This window comes from Tachypleus tridentatus, chromosome 10, assembly GCF_004210375.1.
Source record: "Tachypleus tridentatus isolate NWPU-2018 chromosome 10, ASM421037v1, whole genome shotgun sequence".
Lineage (NCBI taxonomy): Eukaryota > Metazoa > Arthropoda > Merostomata > Xiphosura > Limulidae > Tachypleus > Tachypleus tridentatus.
In genome coordinates this window covers 161875750-161902303 of record NC_134834.1, presented here as the reverse complement: position 1 = coordinate 161902303, position 26554 = coordinate 161875750, and the positions used below count along the sequence as shown (strand labels likewise).

At 33.6% G+C, this 26554-nt stretch overlaps 1 protein-coding gene across 1 annotated transcript in view; it reads left to right on the top strand.

The window, feature by feature from the left end:
• LOC143228557 (protein dachsous-like) overlaps positions 1-26554 on the top strand; it is a 156288-nt gene that overhangs the window by 58143 nt on the left and 71591 nt on the right. The window lies entirely within an intron of this gene.

The following is a 26554-nucleotide window of genomic DNA, read 5'->3' as shown; positions in this document are numbered from 1 at the left end:
CTTATCGTAGGGTGATAATGGAACTGTAATAAATTTATTTAGTTTCGCAGTAAACGTATGAACATGATATGTTGGAACTAGAAAAACAAAAACAATCTCCTTGTTGTATAAGGAAAAATACACACACACTCGCCCAAGGGTAAACATACCTCATAATTTCTGTTTTTAAAATATGCTGTGTTATCGTTTCTTGTTTTTTATAGTGATAAAGTGTGCAAGTTATTCACAACTAAAGAAGGTAAGAAGATGGTAATTTATAGAACAAAAAATAACAACGTTTTTTCAGGAAATGTTTCAATCAAGTGAATAGTAAACTGTGAAAAAAAACAATAATAAAAAAATAAATGACATAAAATAATGTAATTTAAAAATACACAATATACTTCATGGTTGAGAATAGGGTTTTACTTGACTGGAAACAATATGTACAGGGAGAAATGACTTGAATCATGGTAGGACGTTACTTGACTGGATGTAGAATGTAGCAGAATCAAGATTTATTGATCAGCGTGGGATGTTACTTGACTGGATGTAGAATGTAGCAGAATCAAGATTTGTTCATCAACGTGGGATGTTACTTGACTGGATGTAGAATGTAGCAGAATCAAGATTTGTTGATTAACGTGGGACGTTACTTGACTGGATGTAGAATGTAGCAGAATCAATATTTGTTGATCAGAATGGGGAGATACTTTGCTGTATTCAAAATTAAGAACCACAATGTGTGGGTCAGGGTAGGGCGGTGCTTGCTTGGAACTGTGATGACGTAGCACATTTCATTGATTATAGTAAGTTGTTATTTACTAGGATGTAGAACTGCGATTCGTGAATCACGGTAATATGATTTTTATCTGAATGTAGAATGCGATTCGTGAATCACGGTAATATGATTTTTATCTGAATGTAGAACTGCGATTCGTGAATCACGGTAATATGAATTTTATCTGAATGTAGAACTGCGATTCGTGAATCACGGTAATATGATTTTTATCTGAATGTAGAACTGCGATTCGTGAATCACGGTAATATGATTTTTATCTGAATGTAGAACTGCGATTTGTGAATCACGGTAATATGATTTTTATCTGGATATAAAATGGAGAGAAAATATGGTTCGTGGATCAGTGTGGGATGATATTTGTATGTTTACATTTAGCAAATAAGAATTGTATTGAAAAGAAGATGAAAACAGAGACAGATGGACTGGATGTTTTTTGTTATGAAGATACAATTTCAGCAGTATCACTGAAGCAGATACAGCCATAAAGATAGACTGGCGGATAAGCTATGCTGTTAAAGAGTAAATAGTTTAGCAGATAACTATTTCGGAGATAACTAAGGATAAAACCATTTACGTAGACTGCAGGATAAGCCATGGTATTATATATTTAAAGATCGCTGCTTAGAAGAGGAAATAACTTAGGACACGTCCGCTTAGGAAGCTTAATGATATTATAATGGTGTAATTGGTGTAATTATAAAATCGAAATTAAATGATATATATATATATATATATTGTAGGTAATAAAATATTCTAAAGATACGGAAAACTTCATTAAACGTATGAATGGTACAACTGAGTTGGAAGAATGTGCAGAAAATTAGAAAAATGAGTTATTTATTATAAACTTTTTTTTATTGATATTGTTTTAGGACAAAGCTGCACAAAGGTTTAGATGCACCATAACCGCTGTAGTCATCCAGTCTTAGAGTTCAGCAGTATAAAGACTTAAGCTTGATAATGAGCCGACAGAAAGCTGTTCACGAAATACTTTTATGTAAAATACTTCCAGTAGCAATGCGATGAAATTGTATGCAAAAATTAACGAGAGCTGTATAAAAATTAACCAAAAGAAAAAAACTAATCTTAAGATGTGATAGATGTATACGGAATGAACTTAAACAGTATTTACTTACGTTGTATGTAGAATTTGTAATGACCTAAGCAATTAAATTTTAACTTTATCAGTTAAAAGTCTTGTTCTCTTTGTTATTTTGTCGAGAATGCTTTTCACTCTTCTAATTTTTTTGGTAATGCTCAACAATATACTTTGTCGCTTAGCAACGAAACTATCACGTGATTGCTCGTAGACTAGCTATGGTGTTTATGTTGATTTGTTAGAAGGGTTTGTTTTTTGTTCTTTATTTTTTGATATTTCGGTAATATAGTGTTTAATTCAGAAATTTAATGACATTGAGTTGTAGCCAAAAGCAAAAATAAGTTTACCAAGTCTTAAGTTAAAGTTTACCAAGTCTTAAGTTAAAGTTTACCAAGTTATTTTTATGTATTATGAATAAAAGTCGATAAATAAATATTATTTTCGTATGTTGACACCTACATTACCTACCTGTCCTTAAAACATAAGGATAAATAAACATTTATTGCAACAAAATATATTTTATCCTTTGTACAGTTGAAGTAATTGAAAATCTGTGTCGGTGTTTAAAAAGTTTCAAGTGGGGAATAATTTTAATTAATAAATATTATCTTAGTATTTTAATACATATGCTATTTACTTGGCTTTAACACATAAAGGATAATAAAGGTTTGTTACTACCGAATATTTTTTTCATTCTTTGTGCAGCCGAATGAGCTCAAAATGTTTATCGGAATGTCGGCACAATGTTTTCTATTTACTAATCTAGAGCTTAGTAAAGAGACTCAAGAGTTCGATTTAAATCTGTCAAGAGTGCATACGTACTTTTGTTTAGGATAACGAATAATTTTTCTGCGTAATTTTTGCTATAAATACGGTGACTAAAGTATTACTTCGATAATGATGGAATAAGTGAAGAGTCGGTCCACTTTGAATGTACAGATAAATTCGTTCTAGTTAAATTCTATGATTTCCGTTAATCATACAGTAATGTTTTCCCGTCATTTTTGTCGTAATACTTTTAAAGCACCATTTTCCTTTTGTTTCTGTTACCTCTTTTCTATCATTGGAGTATGTATGTGTGTTGATAGCATTTGAAACGTTTTCTCACTATTTCAAAACAAGACAAAAAACAGTTATCATGAGGCATTATTACCTGGTAGCCTAAATTGTTGCTTTGTGTAACTCAGCAATTGTTGTTAGAAGTGTGTGAAAAACACGCTAAACAAATAATTTCAAAGTTTTAAGAAAATTGCAGGCATCGGCACCAGTCATCAACCGATGTAATACTAATTATGTTATTTCGAAAGAAAGGACTGTGAACTCGAACCCTAGGGGCTAAAAGACGTCTAGACTGTAGGAAGTCACTTCAAAAGGGTCAGTCTTAAAAAGAATTAACGATAGTTTTTATGATCTGATTTTAACTTTCATCCCCTTAATATTATACGTGCAGTATCAATGAATTTCAAGGTGAGAAAATTTTATGTGGCCAGTTATAGCTTGAAGGTGTAAAAGCAACTGATACTCAGTTGTATTTGAGCTAAATTTTCACGTGCACATGGAACTACTACATCGCTCTTTATTTAGGCCCAGCATGGCCACGTGGTTAATACCCTCGACTCGTAAACTGAGGGTTGCGGGTTCGAATCCCCGTCACACCAAACATGCTCGTCCATTCAGCTGTGAGGACGTTATAGTGTGACATTCAATCCCACTATTCGTTGTTAAAAGAGTAACCTAAGAGTTGGCAATGTGTGATGATGACAAGCTGCTTTCGCTCTAGTTTTACGCTGCTAAATTAGGGAGAGCTATCTTCAGGAAGATACAGAGTGAAAGACCCAATATTCCTGAGGAAGTTAACACTGAAAACTTCTCCGAGTTGACGAGAACAAGTCAAAATGAAGAGTCGAATAATCCAAAAGAATACAGAATGAATGAGACACAATCAAAAGCTTTGTTCTTATAGTCAGAACAAGTTGAAATGTAGAATTGAGTAGTCCAGAACAAAATAATTTGAAGGAGATAACCCTAAAGTTCTCTTCAAATTGCTTGAAATAATCAGAATGAACTAAACAGCGTTAAATGCTTCTTTGATTAGTCTAGAATGGCAAAGAATGAAGGAGAGAGTGATAAAAGTCTCCGAGTTTTTCAGAAGATCACAGCCTTAAATTTTTTCTCGAAAAGCCGAGAAAGAGTTAGCGATCTTAATAAATAGAAAATATACATTTTAAATATTCATTTACTAAAATTATGTTACGCTGGGAACGTCTAGCTATACTTGAAGTAATTGTAATAATTGAGGCACAAGTCCATGTGCGTTTCGTCTCTACGTCTTCCATGGCACGTAAATAAACCTTCATTATGTTTTATGACCTGCATACATTACATATAAATCTAGATTAGAGCTACAACCGCTATAGAGACAAGGAAAGTGCCTTAAGCCTAATACCGCCTCTAAGTACTGTGTGAAATTTTGTGTGTAGTGTAGATACGCTGATGCTTTCTTTTCGCATACAGGTTCTTTACATGTTTACCCTTTGCCGGTATACCAAATTTTCCTAAATATTCTTTTTGAGCAGGTAAAGTTGAAGCCCCTATAACGGTTCTCTCACACAGTGTAAAATATATGAAGATTAAAAAAGACACTAAGATTTTGTGATCCTTTTTATGATTGTTGTTAATAAAAAATTAACAAAATTTCTTGGTGTTTTGGTTCTGTCTTCAAAAGTTTAATGATTTTGGTTTGTTTCGAATTTCGCGCAAAGCTACACGAGGGCTGTTTGCGCTCTAAAGAATTAGATTGAAATTTTTTTTTTTGCTTCACGTGTGAAGTAACGAATAATCGTTCGATTTTGACGTATTGTGAAGTACTGTATTAGCATAAGATTTTTATATATTGTGAAGTACTGTATTAGCTTACGATTTTTTATATATTGTGAAATAGCGTGTGTGTAAATTAAACTATAGAGTAGCGTGTTAGTATACCTTAAACCCTTGTGAAAGTGTGCGAGTATAGTAATAAACTCATAAAATATCAAGTAAAATAGTATCGCTGCTTAAGTAGTTGATCAATATGTTTTAAAGACAAACTTTAAAGTATTCATTAAAGGCAAAGAACTATACATATTACACCTCAACACGAGTAACCAAAATATTGTACTAAAATTGTAATCACATAGAAAAGTCCAAAAATTCATAGAAACACACCGATATTTTTTATTTCCGCATATTATAATTATTACTTACTGATATTTTATTGGTATTATCAATTTTTTAAACAATAATTGTTACTTAGCTCATATTTTTAAGGGGATTTTTTATTTCCTCTAACTAGAATTACGATGCAGTTACCTTTTCATCCAGTATTGTGCTTTTAAAAGGTTAATTTTTGAATTTCGCACAAAGGCCATCTGCGATAAGTATTACTAATTTATGAGAGCAGAGGATAGTCGTTACCACCCAACGACAACCCTTGCATTAATCTTTTACTAACTAATTGTTGGATTAACCACACGTTATAAACCCTCACGGCTGAAAAGGCGAGAATTTTGGGGTTCGAATCTCCTTCATCTGTAAATTTGTTTTTAAATTGCTTTAATTTATCATTATAACGATGTGGCTATGCTAGGCCACTTTTAGACCTCATTTCATTCAAAGTAAAAATTAAATACTATATTGTCCGAAGGTAAAAATGTTTTAAAGTTTCCCCAGAAAAACTAATAGAAAAATGCCCCTGTTATTTATTTACTGCGAAATAAAATTTTGCTCTAAAGCTTTGCTCTTTTTCTGTGTGTGGGGAGACGATATATAAATAACAGCGTTCTTGTAGTATCGATTTATTTGCTCTATAAGCCATCTAAAACAAGTTATTTATATTTTATTAATCCTAAATAAACTAGAAATATGAAAATATTTCTAATTAAACGTTTATTTTTTAATTAAGAAAAATTTAGCAGACATATTTATGGCAAATACAGATCACTAACGTACGTTTTGTACGTCAAGCGAAATTTCTGTTCGTTCTCGTTCGTTTGAGAGTAGTGTTAGCATGGGTCATTCGTACAAAAACTGAGGCCAAACATTAAGAAACTATATAACTTAACATACTGTAGTTTTTTTAGTTTTGTATATATGTTAAAAACAATAATATTTTTTTTTTTTCTCATGAGCAAAAATCTTTAAAAAAAGATTAATATGAAAGTCATCAACAACCATATGAAATTTTTGATGCTGACTTTGGAAAATTACAGTCATTCTGCGCAAATCGTAGTACTTTTGATATTTGAACGTATAATTAAAAAATTATTCATTTCCGGAAATATAAATGGAAAAAAATTACATAGGTTTCTCAAAAAGTATTTCCAATAGAATATAATAATACAAAACTACAATTTCATGAATTTTGGTGGTTTTTCTCAGTTTTTAGCCGTACAAGTTCATTGGTGGAAGGTTGATTTTGCTTGAGTGGTTTTGAATTTTAATTTTTACTTTGAATGAAATGAGGTCTTTGTAAACTTTAATGTGTTATGATTGTGTATCGATGATCTCTTTTTCTGATGTTTCAAAAGAACAAGTTTAAAAACTTGTCATGCAGTATTTCTAAATTAATTAAATTACGTCACTGATAATACGTTATCACCTTTCGATGACCGATGTTTGTGTGATGTTCGGGAAGCTATGGTTCATTCAGTTTATAGTTTTTATCTTTTTCTTGTTGTTGAAACACACCAACAATAATGAAACTGCTGAAAATATTTATTTGTTAGCTTCTTAATGTGGAAAATGATGGTAGTAAATTATCCCCAAGAAAACCATAGATGCTCCGTATAGGATATAAGAAGCACGTGCTCCCCAGCACACACACACTTTCTTAAGTTAATGCAAACACATGATTATTGACAACTGTTCTAGATTGACTTAGCTTTTCCGTCACCTCCACTTTCCAAAACAAGCTAAGCAACCATGAACAGAACTCAGAAAGAGTATCAGTTAATGCAACACAAACTTTAGAGTTTTCACCCAACGTAAATATTATTATGTGACGAAATAAAGAAATCAACACGAAAATAAGTTTATTGAAAAAGTGAGAGATAACCGCCCACAGATGAAATATGCAGAAGCTTGGAATTTCGCGCAAAGCTACACGAGGGCTATCTGCGCTAGCCGTCCCTAATTTAGCAGTGTAAGACTAGAAGGAATCCAACTAGTCATCACCGCCCACTGATACCTCTTCGGCTACTCTTTTACCAAACAATAGTGTGATTGATCGTCACAATGTAACGCCCCTGCTGCTAAAAGATCGAGCCTGTTTGGTACGATGGGGATTCGAACCCGCGACCCTCGAATTACGAGTCGAGTGCCTTAACCACCTGGCCATGTCAGGCCTTATGTAGAAACCAATGCTTAACTAGTAATTTCATGGGTTTATTCACCCCGTGTATACTCAAAACTGAGTTTTTGGTCACCCACACTTTCAATCTTCGTAGTTTCTTGCTTTCCTTGCATAGATTTGTTTTAGAACTAATCTTAACAGAAAGTATCTATCTGTACCTTACCTCACACACAGTAGTCCTAAAACGTTTTATCAAGGTACTAAAGTACTTATTGTATCTTATAAATCCCGTAAAGAAAGCCTGTAAACATTTTACCAAGGTTTTAATAAGTGTGTCCTATAAACGTTTCACCAAGATTCTAAAGAACTTGTTGTAACTTACAAATCCCGCACAACAATCTTATAAACCTGTCACCAAGATTCTAAGGATCTTGTATCTTGACTAGTTTTTTGTTCGATTTAAAATAGCACAAGTTTTGTTAATGTTTAAAACCATGTCTTATACTAATGTAAGTCCATGATCTGTTTTCATATTTGAATCTACACTAATATGTCCGTTACCGTTTATTTATTCCCACTCAACTCGACTGAACTCACTGTGTATACATTTTTCCTGTGGGTCTGTTCTTAATATTATGTGGAATATAGAAAGTATGTTCTTAATATTTTGTGGAATATAGAAAGTATGATCGTAAGTACTTTACATTAGCACATTCACCAATATTCTGAATACAGAATTTAACTTCTTAAGAAAATAAATATTTTTTTATTGTAAGCAGCCGAGTGTTGCCCAGTGGTCAGTGTGTATCTGCGAGTGTTATATTCGCATCCTGATACTGCAAAAAAAACGCTATGCATTTCGGTGTCGTAAGTGCGTTATAGGGAAGAGGGGGAGGGCAAATCCCACTTTTTGGTAAGCCAATAGTAGTCCAAGAGTTAGTCGCTGTTGAGTAGTCGCTTTCCCCTCTAGTCTTATCAAGTCATTATCAGGGATGGCTAGCAGAGATAGCACTTGACTAAGTTTGCACAAATATCTGAAAAACAAACAATTCATTGTGGGAAGCTTTTTCTTTTACAGCCACTAACTTCTTGAACGCCGACAGTTTCACAGATGTTTGTTTATGTTAAAATTTTCCTTACTTTAACTGTTGTCGAATTACTTGGAAAAAAATTTTTTATCCGCTACAAACAACCATTTTATAACCCTTATTACTTTATATATATTTTTTAATTTTTCTTCATGTTAATTATTTTCTTAAAAAGTGTTACATATATATATTATAACCATAATATACCAGTTCCATGATGATAGACACTTTCTTTCATCAGTTCTTCATAATTGATATTTTTTTACACTCACTGGTTTATTGAATACGAACAGTTTCTTGATCAGTTCCTAGTCGTAGAACATTTTGTATTTTTTATTGCTCGGTCAGGTGGTTAAGGCGCTCAACTCGTAATCTGAGGGTCGCGGGTTCGAATCCTCATCACACTAAATATTCTCGCCCTTTCAGCCGTGGGGGTGTTATAATTTACAGTCAATCCCACTATTTGTTGGTAAAATAGTAGCCCAAGAGTTCACGGTGGTGTTGATGGCTAGCTGCCTTCCCTCTAGCCTTACATTGCTAAATTAGGAACGGCTAGCACAGATAGCCTTCGTGTAGCTTTGCGCGAAATTCAAAACAAATTTTTAATGCTTATTGGTTTATTGCATGCGGTCGGTTTTTCTTCATGTTAGTTTTTTATTGTATAGAACATTTTGTTTTCTTTTATACTTACTGGTTTATTGAATACGGAAAGCTTATTTGTGTTTTTTGTTGTAGAATATTTTGCATTCCTTTTTACTTACTGGTTTGTTGAATATGTACAGTTTCTCTATGTTAGTTCGTTATCTTATAACGTCTTGTATATTTTCATGTTTACTATTTATTGAATACTTGCAGTTTCTTCTATAAGTTCTGTAACAACTCTGGTTTGTTGAAAACAGACAAAATTAATATTAGTGAAAACCTACTGAACTGCATAACTAAATAAAGAGAAGAACAGCAACTTTTACAACGGGCAAGTTCTGATTTTAATAATTATAACGTTTCAACCAATATTATTCAGTCGTTATTAGATAACAAAAGTAAGTCATGGTTGACGTATCTTGGCGCTACTATCAAGTCATGACTAACATGTCTTGACACTACTGAAAAAAACATGATTCAAGTGTTTGACACTACCGACTTGGCTTATATATTTGCACACTACTATCAATAACTCATGACTCGTATGTTTGGACACTAATAACAAGCCGTGGCTCATACGCCTAGACACTGCTTTCAAATCCATGGTTAGTATGTTACGTAACACTTATCAGCATAGTTTATATTGTGGATAATATATATATATATATTTTTCAATCTGTATATCTTGATAACCGGAGGTCCGTATCTGGAAGTACATTTTGTTAAATGTTTCAAAGATATGTTGCGAAAGTATTTGAATCATATTGTTCTGTGTAGGGTATCCTGTAACTGACAGTTTAATCTGATTGAATATTATTAAGCACAAAACTACATAAAATACTTACCGTATTTTCTGAAATTCGATAGGATATTGGTTAGGCGTGGGCCTTTACGGTTAGCGTGATGGGGCTGTAAATTCAAGGATTTAAGATTTGTATCCCGCTCGCTGCCTCTGTGCACGTGCATCTTGCTGCTGTAGGTATGACGGTCAAATTCCACTATTTGTTTAAATAGGAGTAGCCCAAGAGTTGGTGGTGGGTGTTGGTGATTAGTTGCCTTCCGCTTCATTTACTAGCTCAAAATGTGTGCGTTCCTTAGTCACAGCCTTAGTGTTAATAAACCTGTATTATTTTAACATATTTTTTCGGTCAATGCTATTAGAGACATATTACTCATTAAATGGAAAAAAATATATATAATTAACAGTAAATCATTAACTATTATGTGAAATTAATAAATTAGGAGCTTAGCTAAATCAGTTTTGTAAATATATATGGAAAAAAGAAATGTTATATTAGTTTATAGAAAAAACTAATATGGAAGTTCTAACTTTCGGTAAGCATGGATGTCTATGTTCTATGATAAATGGTTGGTTTAGCAGCGAACTCCTTAAACAATACGTACACCCCTTTACGGTGATAGTGTATTCAACGTGTGTATATAATATTAAAAGCCTTATGCTTCAGTATTTTGCATCAAGAGGATAATTTTCTTAGTAGGTAGAGAGAGGGTTGGACAGTAACAAACAGAACACTAAATATGAATGAAATACGACCAAGCACAGGCTTACTCTAGATAATGTACTCATACTATATTCTCAATAGCCAATGGGTATAGCTTTAATAAAATTTGGAAGAAACATAAATTGCGCGCCAGGCCTATCGAATTTTCACGTTTAGTCAGCCAGTCTACGATAACAATCAACCATCACTAAACAATAACGTATAATTTGGCGTTGTTCCGTGGTATTTTCTGGGCAAAGGAGGTAGATAACAATCAAAATATGTAAGAAAAACTTCAAACCTACTGGTTTACGCAGAAATAGGCCTACCTTCATTTTGTGCTCGTGATTATGTATGATAGAACATTAGGCGTTTCACATTTTCTGCTAGTTAGGCTTTAAAAGATACATTACAGCGCTGAAACAGGTTTGCAGACTGTCGGTGCGAGTTGTAGAGAAAGCCATTGTCCCATTAGTAGTTTTATACTTAAACCTTAACTTGCAGTTTTATTCTCAAAGTTTCACTAGTAGTTTTATACTCAAAATTTCACTTTTAGTTTTATACTCAGTTTCACTAATAGTTTTATACTCAAAGTTTCACTAGTAGTTTTATTCTCAAAGTTTCGCTACTAGTTTTATACTCAAAGTTTCACTAGTAGTTTTATACTCAAAGTTTTATTAGTGGTGTTGTTTTCATGGTTTTACATATATCTGATGTTTGTTTATAAGATGTACAAATTCAACAGAAGTTTTTACACTTGTAAATAATGGAAATACACATTGTTGGTCTTGTTTTCAATTTTATAACATTAAAAATTGTTCTTAGCTTTAAGACATTATAAACTGTTCTCAGTTCTAAACATTAAAGAATATTCTTAGTCTCAAAACATTAGAAACTGCCATCAGTATTACATTATAAACTGTTCTCGGTACTAAAACATTACACACTGTCACGGCCCGGCATGGACATGTGTTTAAGACGCTTGACTCGTAATCTGAGGGTCGCGAGTTCGAATCCTCGTCACACCAAATATGCTCGCCCTTTCAATCGTGGGGGCGTTATAATGTGACGGTCAATCCCACTATTCATTACTAAAAGAATAGCCCAAGGGTTGGCGGTGGGTGGTGATGACTAGCTGCTTTCCTTCTAGTCTTACACTGCTAAATTAGGAACGGCTAGTGCAGACAACCCTCGTGTAGTGTTGCGCGAAATTAAAAACAAAACAAAGTGCCATTAGTATTGCAACATTATAAACTGTTCTCAGTACTAAAACATTAGAAACTGCCATCAGTATTACAACATTATAAATTGTTCTCACTGCTAAAACATTACAAGCTACACTTAGTCTTACAACACTATAGACTATTAACAATATTACAACATTAAGAACTGTTATTGGCTTTACATCATTACAAAGTTTCTCCGTGGGACAGCGGCAACTCTTCGGATTTACAACGCTAAAACCGAGGGTTTTATTCCCCTCGGTGGACACAGCAGAGAGCGTGATGTGGCATTGCTATAAAAAACACATACAACACTACAAACTATTAGTTTTTACAAAGTTATTTATTATTTGATAGTATATAAAGGATTCTAGTGTAGAGTTGAATAAACCAAGTGCCTAGTTAGTAAAGAAATAAGCTGCTAAACAAAATAAAACGTACTTGTAACAAGTTCTACAAGAATTTTATGAATGATCAGATACCTAAACTTCGAGTAGATTATATTCTTTGTGAAAAAAAAACAAACATTAAACTGATCTATTGCAAGAAGCTGTGTATGTGCGGATATATGATGTGATCTGCCGAGAAATATATGATTTATATTGTTTAATATGTTGTGATTTGCCTGGAAATGTATGACTTGTATTATTTGATACGTTGTGATCTGACGTGAAATGTAATAAATGGTCATTCAGATTATATGTTTATAAGTAACATTATTAAGATGATTTCATACAAGGGCCGCACGCTAATACAGCGGTATGTCTACGGATTTACAACGCTAAAATAAGGAGTTCGATTCCTCGCGGTGGGCTCAGCAGATAGCCTGATGTGGCTTTGCTATAAGAAAACACACACAAGGTATAAATTTCGATATTCTTTCCAGCTTTGTTTTAATATAACTACGTATACGTATTTGCATATTCTTCTACGTATACGTATATAACCGTAATTTATTTTTCATTTTCAAAACGCTCCAAAGAGAGATTGATAAATGAATCTCAGGGGTTAAAAAAATTATAAATGAAGAAGTTATATAAATGTTTTAGGCCGTTTTGAAACAGTTTAAAGTGTGTTACGTCATACTCAGTTATAAAGTTCTTTGTTATTAAGAGTAAGTGATACCCTGGCTGACACCCATGTACAGGGGTGGCAAAAAGTAACTACTGTATGATTGTGCATCAAGGCAGTTTACTGTAAAGATATTTTTGGCCGCCCCTGTATTCTTACGTTTACCGTAATTTGCCAAGGACGTTGAAGGCCAGGCTTGCTACTAGCCTTGAGAAATGTGTACACACGGTATATATTAAATAGTTTACATTTGTTTTCTGCTCATGATATTGTAGGTTAACGTATACTTGGATTAATTTGAGTCGAACTCCTAACCTGAAAGTTAGTGTTTTTGTTATAACTATCAAGACATTAACCTCAAGTACTCAATATAGAGAATTATATTCTTTTTTTTTTTTTCCTTAACGTTAACAAAATGTGTATTACATTTGTTGTCATGTTTAACATTTTAGGGTTAAAATTCGATTTTTTTTATTTTTTTTTTGAGAAACTGTAAGGTTAAAGCTCCTCCAGTGGCAGAGCGGCATGTTAAGTGGCACAGCGACATGTTTTCAGACTTACAATGCCAGAAACCTGGTATTGATACTCATAGTGGGCAGAGCACAGCTAGCCCATCGTGTAGCTTTATATATAAGTTCAAACAATCCAAACCAAGGCTAAAGGGGATTGGACTGTGGATGAACGCCTAGCGCTGATTTCACACACTTGAAGGCTAATGCCAACATTCGGGGTTTCTGTACGTGCATACTTAGTTCTAGAAGTTTAGGATGGGCTTTTATCTCGAAAGCATCGTTTAAAGCTATGACGTATTCCCAGCATCCTCTTCTGTGTGCACAAGGAGTGTCCAAGTACTTTGGAGAGTTAAGACATAGTCTAGCCGTAAATACTTTTATAGACTTAATAATCAGTGATGTCGAGAAAACCCACTTGTAGAGAAATATATATGCAAAAACGGCTCGTTTGGGTTGAGAAAATATTTTACGTAGAAGGTCGAAACGTTGTTCGCTCTTCTATGTAAAACACTTTCTTTGTGAACCTGACGATGACCGAAGAAGGTTGAAACGTTGTTCGCTCTTCTACGTAAAATATTTTCTCAACCAAACGAGCCGTTTTTGCATATATACTTTTATAGACTATTTTATAACAATCAAACTTGTAAATAAGAAGAAAAAAAGAAAGAATGATTTCTCAGCCAAAGTTATTGACGCGCCAACATTACCAATATATGACTAAACTTTGTTAAATCTATTAGATAAAAATGGTTTACGTATAACATATTTACCCTTGTTAGTGTCAATAACAAACACTGCGATATATCTTCATTGTATAGTTTGCTTTATAAAAGACAAACTTTAGTAAGTGCTCGTTGCTTGTTGTAAGAGATAATCATAATTAGCTTCCATGCGGTTTTTTCCCAGTGGTCACGTGTTACAGAATCAAAAATAGATTATTATTAAAAATATTTGTCAGTATATTTTTTTACTGTTGGTTTTAATGTTATAATTTGTTTGGAAATTTCTACATCCTGGTAATCTGAAATCTGTTTCTGTAAGTACGATTTGTGAAATTTATGTTTCGAAAGTGTTTGCATTCTATTAATGTATTCTCTGATTAACTGTTTGTGTTTGATTGATTGTTTGTCGTTAAACATAAATCAACATAATGATCTATTTATGTTCTACACACTGTGAATATGGAAGTTAGAGTCTCGGGGGGGGATTATTAGCCCTCAAACATATCGCTAAACCACGGGGAGGATCAACATAATTTTTTTTTCTGTCTTTGATCACTCAACTGTATATATTCTTCTAGTTTTTTTCTTTGTATTTTACCTTAAAATGCGTGCAATGGTTGTCATAGATTGTTTTGTTGATAGAAAAACTCTATACATAAGTTTTGTTCTGCGCTTTTGACGACATATTTGCTGTATTTTCTTAAATTCGATAGGATGTGGATCAGGCGTGTATCTGTGTGGTTAGTGGGCCCGGACTGTAAATCTAATGACTTTGTCACTATAGAACATATATACCTGATAACATAGTCACAGAGTATATTGTTAGGTTCTTGTTGATGATATGTAACAAGACTAAAAAATGGTTGTTGCTTAAAAAAATCTCTGGAAAATAAGGAACGAAATGTTCTATGGAAGGTTGGAAAACGCCATTGTACTGGCCTTTCCTGTATCGGAACACTGGAGCCACACCGTCGCCTATTGAAATTCCCGTAAGTTAAAGCTAACCTTGGCTGGATCAAATCATAGGTGGTATTGGTACAGCAACTGTCATTTCGACAGTGGGGTCAGGGTTAGGGGAGGAGATTCACTGTTGTTGAGAAGAAGAGAACCCTCGCTTTCTGCAGCACCGCGCTCGACACTCTTAGCTATCGTCCACCCGGCATTTAGCATTGTAATATACCCATAGATACCTCCTACTCGCCCCCTGCAAACTGTAATAGTGCAGCGTTCTAATGACCACGAGCCGCCACTTGTTTAAAGTTAGAAAGCTTCTTGTGATCATTAAGCGAAGCACTGAGCAAATGTATATATATATATATATATACGTTTCGGAAGAAATTTGCCAAAAAAACATGGAAGCTCCTCAAATGTTTTGGCGCTCTTTCAAAAATTGATAGTAACTAAATCGAACAAGAAATAGAAGAATATGTTTTCTGGCATGTAGGGATATATATATATTATTTTATTTTTTTTTACAATTTAATGTTTATTTCTACAAATGATAATTTACGTGTTTCGGTTATATCTGTATGTATAAACATTGTATTCTGGACTGTGTAAAATACTGACTAACTTGAGCTCTGTTTTGATTTTTATTTAGAATTTTAATATTTTCTCGTTTTTTAATGGTTGTTGTTGAACATGGAAGTATATATTTGTAATTATAGTTTTTCACACAATTTCTCGATGTTAACTAACTAATCTCACTGTCATTTGGCCGTACGAGTGTTAGAAAAAATATATTTTCCAGTATTCTGTTTCAAGAATTCTAATATCCCTCGAAGGTTCAGCAGTGTGTTTACATACAACGTCAAAAAAACAAATTTTGGTTCCCCAAGATGGACAAAGCGCGGATGAAACAAGTATGTAGGTTTACTTTGGAAACAAAACACGAATTGTAAGTGTTCAAGAATGGTGTGATAGTTGAACAAATAAAGGAAATATATGTTATCTATGAAAATGAATGTTTGTCAGAGCTTAACCATTACTAGCTATTGAAATGTAAGAATAAAACCTGTTTTATGACTGACACATACTGGTAAACATTGAAGTTTTTATTTAATATCAACCCATAAGTACACCAATGAGATAAAATTCTGCGCAGAAGCAAGAAGGCAATGAAATTATTTTGTATCCATTTTGGATATTTCCCAGAAAATCTGACCAAAGTTCTGTAAGATTTTGTATGTCAGAGTACAAAATACTCATGAGAGGAAAGCTAACGTCGTGAATAGAATTGTTTACGAGTCTAGGGGAACCGAGCGAAAGGCGAAAACCATGGTGGTAGTTCACCAGCAGCTTGTCCCGACGCAGCGGGCTTATCATGGCGGCCGTAATAAGTGACCAAATCGGAGACGAGTAACCCGGACTGTAATTAAAGCATAGCTGGACGTCTCATACGCCCGTGTGCTGATGACCTGCAGCAATTTTTCGCCCTCTTTACAGATTGCGCGTGCGACTGTGAATTTTGGAAAGTACCCACTACGAGACTCAGGGGAGGCGAGCTTGCATATGTAGCTAGTTGTGTTGTGTGTTTTCTTATAGCAAAGCCACATCGGGCTATCTGCTGAGCCCACCGAGGGAAATCGAATCCCTGATTTTAGCGTTGTAAGTCCGAAGACATGCCGCTGTACTAGCGGGGGTCTGTATGTAGATCGCAAAAATATATTTTTTTAATTAAATGGTATGTTGTGCGTTGTTCTTGAGCAAAAAACAATTAATTTCCTTCTAATGAAGGACAAAAAGAAACTTCGTCGAACTTTATGTACCTAGCTACATATTACAACTCATATAATATACCATTTACAGGTCAGAAAACAGGATTCAGGACAATGTCTCACCTTGGTAATCGCTGAGTCTCGCTTTAAAATAAACTAACTTTTGATGTTGAATTCCTATTCATGAATACGGAGTTATGCAAAGATTTAGTACTTCGTTGCAAAGATTTGGCGTTATTTTGATAAAGCATAAGTCTCTGAGTCGCTGAGTCTCGCTTTAAAATAAACTAACTTTTGATGTTGAATTCCTATTCATGAATACGGAGTTATGCAAAGATTTAGTACTTCGTTGCAAAGATTTGGCGTTATTTTGATAAAGCATAAGATGCATATTTGTAAAAAAAAAATTATAAGACTTGAATGCATTTATTTATTGAAGTCGACCACTGAAATTTCTCTGATTTTTATAAATATTTAAGAAATTTTTTGAACAATGTTTCAGTTCTGGGCAGTTGCTCTACGTTTTTCTTTACATGAATTGAATCGTCATAGGTTTTGTTTTGTGTTCAGACAATTTTTTTTTTTCGTATAATTATGTCTTTTATATTTTCCAATCATTTCTTGAAGGCCCGGCATGGCCAAGCGTGTTAATGCGTGCGACTCGTCATCTGAGGGTCGCTGGTTCGCATTTCCGTCGCACCAAACATGCTCGCCCTTTCAGCCGTGGGTCAATCCCACTATTCGTTGGTAAAAGAGTAGCCCAGGGTGATGATGATTAGCTGCCTTCTCTCTAGTCTTACACTGCTAAATTAGGGATGGCAAGCGCAGATAGCCCTCATGTAGCTTGGCGCGAAATTAAAAAAAAAAAACTTTTGAAGAGTTTTAGTCTCTTGTATTCGACTGAAAAATGTGTTTGACAATTGTTTCAGTGAAATAGAACGAGTTCTTTCTAATGAGACGTCAATTTCATTCAACAGAGTGCCGAGATTTTTGCAACAATGTGTAATTTCTCATTTTGAAAAATACAAATTATAATTACCTATCTGATTAGATTCTCACTTTGAAACAAACCTAAATTTGCAAAGAAACTTTCAAGATGTCTAAAAAGATATTCAGGTAAGATATTGTCCATTTATTCCTAAACACCCAGAAAAAAGAAAACAATCATTGTTATCAGCTACATACGTATGTTAATGTTCACTGTGTATTCAAAGTTTGATCCAAAGGTTTCTGCTACCTCTGTAGTCTCAGGTCCTACTTGTTTCTGTTGACCAATAAAACTCGTTAGCAGCTTGAATACTCTCACGTCTGAATTCAATATTAATGTTTAGATAACTCCATTTCCACTTTTATGGTGAGTAATTTCATTGATGACATTGATTACTTCACAGTTATAGACTTTTTTTTTTTCATTTTCTGTAGATGTTCTTGTGATCAAATTCTTACGAAAGCAAGCCCATCTGCATAGATCAGAATTAAAAATAAATTTAATAATGCATATATATACACTTTGTTCTATACGTCGTACTTGTCCATGATTATACATATTTAACTCATTTGATAATATGGTAAAATGTCCTTAGGATCTATCACTTAGTTTTCGCTAAACTGATACTAAATTATGTCATTTTAGAGAAAGAGATGAAGTATTGCAAGATGTCATATATAGATGTCATCCGAGTGATAATTTTATTTATTTTAAAAGGAAAATTATTTCATAATAACATAATAACATTAGTATGAACTCTTACGCAATCTTGTAAATGAAACTGTAATATAATAAGATATTTAACAAAATTAAACGACAAATATTTCAACATTAACTGAATCAATATCGAATGGTCTAATAAGGGACGACTGGGCCAGGTATCTCCTGAGCAGCTTTGCGCAAGTATTGGAAAACAAACGCTTTACCTAAGGTTTTTGGACTCAGCAGATAGCCCGATGTGGCTTTGCTATAAGAAAACACACACACGCACACTAAAGGTTTTAAAATTATAAATTTGTGTACAAATTTGGATAAAAATAAGTGCAATTTGGAAACACAGTGACAAGTCTTAAATCATAATTGTTAATCATACTTACTGATTTTTGCTAGTTTAACTTTTTAACGGATTTAATAAGAAATGCTCAAGGTCTTGGCGATTTTCACGATTTGAAGTGGCAACATTTACTAACGAACGTAACAAATACAAAGTTTAACAAACGTAGAATAGTAGCTGATCTATCTATAAATGCGTTGCTTTTGTAACGGTTTGTAGTAGAAACATAGAAGCTGTGTTCCGTATATACATTTATAACAAGAAAGGGGAAACTCACTTTTCAAGTACTCCTAAAACTTAAAATTATTTGGAAAAAAATAAGATTGTGCTTGAAAGTAGGCACGAGACTTTCTGACCCTATGTGAGGCTGTTGGCAACATTGCAGTATACTAATATATATATATATAATATATAATATTGAACTGTATTTTATCGAATAAAAATAAAATCTGGCAGATATAAAAACATCTTCAAGTCAGTTACATATAGATGAAAACAATTTGTTGTGTTGTTTTTTTATTATTGCGTGTCTAAATAAACGGATGAATAAACGAACAGAGCAGACTACGTTACTGTTTTTTAGGATACAGTTCGAACGAAATGAGCAGTGTATTATTATTCGCTGCCAATACGCAAATATCAAATTTGGTATGAGATAGTGTGATTTGTTGTTAAAGGACTACTGACAAATAAATCAGTGACGTTAAAAGTTATGCACTGATATTAAAAAGTCAAAGTATGACTTATTTCCAGCTTTATAATAGTCCAACTTCGAATTGCACATACTGAAATGTTATTTCTTGATGACGACAAACCTACTAGAAATAAAAATGTATCTCAGAACGGCTGGTGTTGGTATTATCAGTTTTATTGGTAATCAGAGAACAACGTTTCGACCTTCCTAAGTCATCTTTAGATAAAGATAATGGCCAAGGAAAGTCGAAACGTTGTTCTCTTTTTATCAATAAAACTGATAATACCAACACCAGCCGTTCTGAGGTACATTGAAATGTTATTTGGTAACTGAATCTGGTTCTATAGCAGTAGTGTGGCATCAGTATGGGGCATTATTTTTTTAACTTGCCTGTTTGGACGACAATGTTCTTTTTTATAGATTCTTAATGTTTGTGATAAATTAATCCATGCTGAATCTGTGAAGTACAACACAGTATCATAATCAACGAAAAATAAATTTGTTTAAGGAAATTTCAACAAAACTATCAATATTAAACAGCGATCTCTCTTTTTTCTTATAAACAAATACGGCGTTCCAGTATAGACTCAGGGTCGTCACTTGGGAGGGGCATACAAGGGCGGTAGCCCCACTTAAGCTCGGAAAGAGCCCCCAAATGACAGTTTCTGTGATACACGTTTTTAATTAGACCGGATTAAATACGCAAATTATGCCAGAGCATAGGACCCCAGGTGAATTGAGGTGCTCACACAAGGTTGTCTTCTCTGCCTCTTTCCCCAAACTTTTATTAAATGACTCTTCTGTCTAGGCTTTATCCTACGTATATTAATGTCACAAAATTTTATAGCGTCACCTATAGGAAATGGGAAACTGAAGAGTTTGCTTGTTTTTGAATTTCGCACAAAGCCACATGAGGGCTGTCTGCGCTGGGCGTCCTTAATTGAGCAGTGTAAGACCACCCAACGCTAACTCTTAGGTTACTCTTTTACCAACGAATAGTGGGATTGACGGTCACATTATAACGTCCTCATAGCTGAAATGGAGCATGTTTGGTGTGACGGGGATTCGATGCCCTGCGAACTTCAGATTATGAGTTAAGCGCCCTAACCACCTGACCATGCCGGGCCAAACTGAAGAGACGTATATAACTTTAACATGGTTTGATTTGGCTATTTATTGGAATAAAAAAAATATTTCAGAGAACTCCTGTCTTGTGACTTTTTCTGACTGAAGTGTATAGTATGTAATAGTCTGTCGTCTAGTGAGTTATTGTTCAAAACATTCTGTACATTGATTGCCTCATACCTTACTCTTTGCCGATCTATTTTAAAGGGAAATACTGTAAACTGACTTATTATTAGTTGGCACCTTGTGGAGTCAGCTACTACTGGATTAGTGGATATGCCAGATACAGAGTGATTGTCTTATTACATTATTCTTTACTTTCACTGACACGTTCGCTATAGCTTACAAGATGTTAGGAAACAAATACAATTCCGGATATCTTTGAAATTCTGGACGTTTGGCTACAATCCAGAGGCTTGCGTAAAAATGCTATAAGTTTCAATAAAAACACTTTTTCCTAAATTTTGAAAATATAATTTTATTTTATGATTACTTAATCTAGGTATTGTTAACCAATTATTTTTAATTGTTACAAAATTTTCTTAGTATTAATGAATTCAAAAATGAGTTTGACACTTTGCAATAATTGATCGAAGTTGTTTCTTTTCTGTGTAGTTCTAATTGAAGTGGCAAAAGAAATATGATTGTGGTTATGCTAATATAACGTTATATATTAAATGTATATAAATATTATAGTTACCTCAAAATGTTACTCTGCCTTTCGTTTTCTATTGAGTCGCTCTCATAACACAAGCTAATCTTATTATGACACAATTTAATTTTCAATTTCAATGCATTCTGTTGTCCTATTTCATGAAATTTAGTTAATTCAACTTAAGTAGAATTCCGGAATTGTAGCTAGAAATTCGATAATTCTGTAAAATAACGGATTTATGGCCAAAACAATTCTAGAATAGCCACTGAGTGACCTTTTGCTATGTTGTCTTTCACTGTTGATCAATATATCTTACAGTGAATTACTGTCCTATGGTTTTTGATCAAACGAATAGAGTAAATTATTGTTCCACGATCTGTTTTGTAATAAATTGTGACAGATAACTCATTGCAGAGTTTTTTGTGGTTGTTAACTTTATTGTTCTGAAATGTACTATCTAGCTGACCTTACTTCAAAAGGCTATTGCTTGGTGAGCCCTGTGAATGTTTTATAACAAATACTGTATATTGGTAAGTTTTCAATGGGCTGTTGTCCAGTAAGTTGTTTTTAGTTGACTTGTTGTTGTGATTCCAAGTAGAAATATCAGTAATGAAACTGCATTAACACTGCTTTTCTGTTTATCATTATTCTCACTTTAGGAATGTTCATTTTATTAAACAAACTTTAAATAAACAATCTCTTTGCGTTTCTTTCCTTATCAGCCTTGTTGTAGGTGTTTAAATGGTTTAATTAAATTAGCTTGTTGAACTTAATAAATTATCAAAGCTGGTTATAACGAGATAAAATTATATAATTTGTAGGTATTAGTGTATTTTGTAGCGTTGAGTAAATCCAGGCTCATGCAGTATATATTACCATGACCCAAAGAAGTCTTATACTTCAAGTCAGTCAGAAGGATGAACTACGAAGTTTGTTAAGCAGTGCTCTCTGGTCATTTTATTGATTACCCCCTGAGGGTATGTTGTGCCTCGAAAGGAAGAACCTTTCCCACATCAATAGTTTTGACGTTAGAAATTTTCGTATGTTAAAAACTAAAATATTATTATAATAACGCAAACTTCGAGATTTTGTTAACAGGCACGTGATAATATCGTAGAAGAAGGAGTTGTCTTTATATACAGTTGACAAGAATGGGTGAATGAATGCCTAATAATGTCTCGCTATCCCTGTTCGAATTTTATGATGATAATACGGAAGGATTCCTATGTGCAATTCACAAGAACTGGTAAGTATGGGGGAAGAAGATTATATACATATATGTTCTTTAAGAGAACGCCCGAGAGCTTCGATATTCCTACGACAAAACTATGGAGAAAATCATCTCTATGTGTATTTAATAAGAACTGTTAAATTACATATCAATATCCTTCTAATTGTTGACATTGTGATGCTGTCGTGGGCTTTGTATACTTAATAGCAATATTTCTTATAAAGATGATATTTCTCAGCATCTAGCTTTTAAGCTATATAATGATGTGAGTAGAAGAATCCTTCTTATATAAATTTAGCATTGTTATAAGATCACTCTTACAACATCACTAACAAACTACGTGACGATGTCTTAAGACAAATTATTACATCAAGTTCGCTTTCCAACAACTTTTCTTTCTAATATCTCTAAATACACATCTTATTAATAAAGATATATGCGAGAAAGAGATGCGATAGCATCTAAAAATAGTTCTTAAACAGAAAAGTATTTTTTTCTTTTATTAAAAATAAGATTCAGGTGTTTTCTCTTGAACCGTCTTCATTATCTTCAATGTTTGTTTTTGTAAGCATGCCCTTAAAAATGTGCCTTCTCTCTCCCGTTTAGAAAGATTGGGTCAGTTTATAGGCCACTTCTACAGGGACACATATTCGTGGATCAGCTTCTCAATTTCTGTTAACAAGTACACCATTACGTTTCTGTGCTTACGATGTGTGTAGCAATCTCATGATGTACATATTGCCAAACAACAAAGTAATAACTATTCATATCTATTAATACTGTGTATATGATCGATTAGGTTGCTTGATGTATATGGGTTTCTGGAGAAAGAAAAGAAGGAAAATTCGTGTTAATTAATCTTTAACATTCAAGTTATTAACTAGTGATGAATAGTTGGTTATAAGCAAAGGCATTTCGATTTCGGATAACAAAAAATAACTAAAATAACTGGTGTTATGTGACCTTTACTTTTGAGTCTGCAACATGCCAAACTGTTTATTTATTCTATTGATATATAAAAGTAGCCCACGAAATACTCAACTAATCTGTCTCATAAAAAGAATATTAAATGAAATAGTCAGAACGGAAACGATACCCAAGCCTTGTTCAAAACTATGATTTGAGCTGTTAAGTTTTTAAAAACCTAAGACGCCTTAGGAAATTAAAAATTTTAAGCTCGAAAACAACAATAATAATGATAGCGTAATAAAATATTTGTTTCTTAGCGGCGTAACCCTGCTTAGCTCATGCGTACTTTGTTGGCTACTTTAATAGACTTTTCTAGATTATTATCATGCAAATTAATTGTGTTGATGTCGTTATTAGATTAGACGCACACGGTCTCTGTTAATTGACACTGTAAGTGCACATGTTACTCATGCTAGTGTTGGACAAATGAGGTATACACATCCACACACACTGCGTGTGAACGACAATCACCCAACCACCCAAGTGTAACGTCTAGCGGGCGTCCACTTTGCCAGCCTTTCCTTTGATTTGGCTTTCATCTTTTCCACGGGTGCAATTATTTTGGATTCCATGGTTAAACTATTAAGTTTTCTTTGTTGTTTGAACTGCCATATCCAGGTGTCGCGTTTACTTTTGTCGATACATTTTTTTGTTGTTGTCAACTTTTTCAGAGAGAACATTGTTCATCACATTGACTTCCTGTTTCCGGGAGCTTCGTCTCCTTTACTCCTGTTCCTATTTTGTCACGGAATGTTTGTTTCCCCAGTTATATAAATGGACTGACGTTTGTAAACTGAAATTCTATTAAGCCCTATATGAATCATTTTCCAGCATTTTGAAGAAATGAAATTATTCTTTATACTTATGTCGTTTTTGAGAAAATAAAACCGAGCAAGTGCACTGAACCGGTCTGTGAAACTAAATACAGCTTGTAAATCTTGCAAGTTCTTTGCATATATATATATTACGTGTGTATGTATATAATATGCAGTTGTTTTCTTTTCAAATATCGTGTTGTGCGATTTCTTATCTATTCATTTAAAAAAATATTTACTGTCAAATATCTCTGTGTTTTATGCGTTGTTAAATATCTGTTTTCAAGTCGTTTTCCAATGTTATGTACTGTATATTTTTACCTTAGCAAACATATGCACCCTGTTTACAAATATCTATATTAATTGTCTATCAAAACAAGCCTTAACAATTAGAACAAAAATATTGCCTATATTAAAAAGATCACCAAGGATATATATTTAGTACATGGATAATTTTTGTTGTAGTTGTTCATTCTGGTTTTGATAATTACATGTTGTTGTTGTTTTGTTTTTACAGCAGGCTGCGTTTTGTTATTTTTAACACACTCTTTATTTGATGTTAAGAAGAAGGGAAATAAAAGGTTTGTAACTTTGACATGTAAATATCCTCAATAAGGACGACACGAGTAATTATTAAGCTGGTTGTATGTGAACGTAAAAAGACGTTTCGTTTGTTTAAACGTAAAGCTTAATCTTGGACTGTTTATGCTGTGCGTGCCGCAGGAGTCGAATCTTGAACTTAAGAGTATTAGGCCGTCAAATTTACCGCTCATTTTAGCGGTGGTGATCAATTGAAATATGTCACATGTCGTAAAGGCGGGAAATATCTACACTTTAACATTCAAGTTATTAACTAGTGATGAATAGTTGGTTATCAGCAAAGACATTTCGATTTCGGATAACTGGTGTTATGTGACCTTTACTTTTGAGTCTGTAACATGCCAAACTGTTTATTTATTCTATTGATATATCAAAGTAACCCACGAGATACTCAACTAATTTGTCTCAGAAAAAACAATATTAAATGAAATAGTCGGAACGGAAATAATACTCAAGTCTAGTTCAAAACTATGATTTGAGCTGTTAAATTTATATCACTTCCTGTTTCCGGGAGTTTCATCTTCTTTACCCCTGTTCCTATTGGTGATCAATTGAAATATGTCACATGTCGTAAAGGCGGGAAATATCTGTTTGTGAATAGGTTCGGTCATGCATATTGAAGTATGTGAGTGGAATAATATACAAGGGGCGTTACACTTGTAGAAACACATTTCACTAAACAGTGGGGTTTACCAGGCGAACAAGTAAGAAAACAACACATTACAAACATTTTTACATACACTGGTGTGTCAGCTGTTACTTTCCTCGTGATAACCCAAGATACTCAGCCGCCAGCTTTCTTCAAAACAAATTACCCCCCTCCCGCAAGCTCAAGTGTTTTCTTTTGTGTGTATGTGTGTGTGTATTTTTTCCATATATTATTTAAGTAAAAGCCGATTTTCATCACTATGGCGATAATCCCTCTCAGTTAGTTTTGTTTTTCTAACTGATTAAAGAACGTTATACGCTCGTTCACACTACGTTTCGGTTTAACTTAGAATCTTTACTGTTTCCGCCACGAGGGACACTGAAGAAGACTTAAACAAACATGGCCGGGCAGCCTATGCAACGTGATTTTTTTCTTCTGTTGCTTCATTTTTTTTTTCCTTTTTTAATGAAAAGTTGTGGAACGCAAAGGACTAGCTTTACCAGACCAAATTCTGATTAAAAGTGGTTTTTGAAAAGCTTTTATTGGATACATGCTTCCTGCAGACGAAAGTGAAAGAACTGGTAATATCTTATTGAAATACACAAAATCCGCAGGAGTTTTTACTGGCAAAAAAAAACCCCCAAAACCATCGATTATTTTGAAAAGATCAAACAGGCCGTAACTTTCATGCAAAAGAAAGCACAATTTAAGGTCTTAAAATAAGAAAATTGCATTTCTCTAGCTATACTTTTATTATTACGTTTTAATTTTAACTTTATTTTGCTGTACTTTTACGGAATAAATTGTTACTAAGGCGAAAGTAGTTCGTACGCGACTCTGATACCATATATTTTACAAGTGGACAAAACATTATCCATTATCCATTTCGTATACATTACCTAAACGGTGTTCGCTTGTTTTCTTTTCTCTTTTTGCTTTTTTCGGTGGCAAATAAGGAAATTAAACACTGGATCTGTAAAGGAGCAATATGGTAAAATGTTTAACGCCTTAAAACATCTTTCCACATGTGTTATGAAAGTCCAGAAAAATCGGGAGGGAAAAAAGTCACCGACAAGAATAGAAGGTTT